This window comes from Macrobrachium rosenbergii, chromosome 4, assembly GCF_040412425.1.
Source record: "Macrobrachium rosenbergii isolate ZJJX-2024 chromosome 4, ASM4041242v1, whole genome shotgun sequence".
NCBI classification, from domain to species: Eukaryota; Metazoa; Arthropoda; class Malacostraca; order Decapoda; family Palaemonidae; genus Macrobrachium; species Macrobrachium rosenbergii.
This window is the reverse complement of record NC_089744.1, coordinates 15,187,501-15,189,203: the sequence shown is the minus strand read 5'-3', so window position 1 is coordinate 15,189,203 and position 1,703 is coordinate 15,187,501. Positions and strand designations below refer to the sequence as shown.

The 1,703-nt window shown below is 36.0% G+C and overlaps 1 protein-coding gene across 1 annotated transcript in view; it reads left to right on the top strand.

The window, feature by feature from the left end:
* Window positions 1–1,320: 1,320 nt before the first annotated feature.
* LOC136830601 (uncharacterized) overlaps window positions 1,321–1,703 on the top strand; it is an 11,415-nt gene continuing 11,032 nt past the window's right edge. Inside the window, exon 1 of the mRNA XM_067090152.1 lies at window positions 1,321–1,515. The gene's annotated coding sequence lies outside the window, so the exon portion shown is untranslated. The remainder of the gene's footprint in view (window positions 1,516–1,703) is intronic.

The following is a 1,703-nucleotide window of genomic DNA, read 5'->3' as shown; positions in this document are numbered from 1 at the left end:
TTGTCTTTTTGGAAGAACACAATAACTGCATCGACCATAAGTATCAACCACTCACCATTCAGTAAACGACCTCTTCTCCCGTTCTGTCTATCATATAGCATTTCCTGATCCCATTTATGCCACGTGGACTACATCTGGACTTTACTTCCTTCTTAATTAATTCATGAAGCACATTTGATCAATATGTTTCCCCTTTGTCTAACACACACACACACACCGCTTCCCCCCCCCCTCAAGATTTCTAGTATATTGTTTTACTTATGTCAAGGCCCCATGGTTATAATAATTGTTATTTAATAATTGTTATTCCTTGAATCACCGCTTTTACATTTCTTCCTAAAGGAGAAATGCACTTGATTTATACCTTATGAGTCTTTCAACCTGACCCAATCATCTCTTCGCACCTTTCTCTATTCTTCACCTGTCAATTGTACATCATTCTTTCTTAACAGTCACCTTCAAACACAATTTCACTTGTACATAAATCTCATCCACATTTGTATAATTGATTCAGTAAATCAAAAGATGAATTGCATTCTGTATTCGTGTGAACCCACAGTGTCGTAGGGTAAAGATTTTACTTCCAGGGAGGAACTACACATGAATGAGTAATCACAAATAGAAGTAGAGATGCATGAATATACAGACCCAATATGTTGTATTACATATATAAATAGAGTATACATTATTTATACGACTGTTGTTAAAGTACAGGCATATTCATGCATCCACATCAATTTGTAAACACATTTACTGAATACCTATCCGTATGCTTGCATATTATTATTATTATTATTATTATTATTATTATTATTATTATTATTATTATTATTATTATTATTATTATTATTATTATCATTATTATTCATAAATAAATCCTAACTAATAGAATCATTGAAGAAGGTGCAAAGATTTATACAAACGATAAGTAACTATAAATATTTTTTACCATTTTAAAACAACTGAAGAAATAAACAAAGAAATAAGTTAGCAAATACGTACTTCAAAAGAGGAATGTATCATATACAAAATAAGTTTTATACAACTAACGCCCAAAAAAATCGACAAAACAGTTGAACAGGACAAAGTCCAAAGAAATAAGCTGTCAGGGAAAGGAAAGCAGGATTGTGGACTGAATGATCCCAACAACTGGTAGTGAAAAACAGGGAACAGTCGCCGAAATGAGCACTCCGACGACGGTCTTACGTGTCGATTTTTTCAAGATGGCGGCGACACTGCACCAGACGTAAAACTCTAGTAATAAAGAAAACGGCACCAACAGTGGCGCTTTAGTAACATAGAAAACGCCACGTCTCCGCCATGCCACCAGGGGTAATATCTATTTTCATCTCGGCAACACTGGTGAAACTGAGCATTCATGCAATTACCCGACGTTTACCATCGATCTGCGGCTATAATTCATGACACTTGTAAACAGTGGGTCTCTCATATATAAGGAGTGAGGACAGTAGTTCTGCCAGTGGCTGATATCTCTCACCATTCTCCTGTGTAGAGGTAAGTTGTCTCAAGAAAAAAGTAGAGGGATTGGCCGTGAAAGTGCTGTAAGCGTTTGCAGTCTCCCGTACGGTCACGTGACCTGGCATATTTCCAAACTGGTGATGTTAACAGTTTTTAGCATCAACATCAAAGTGTCTGGTAGTGTTTGCTTACACCTGCATTTGTGTCAATTTCTAATTGCCATG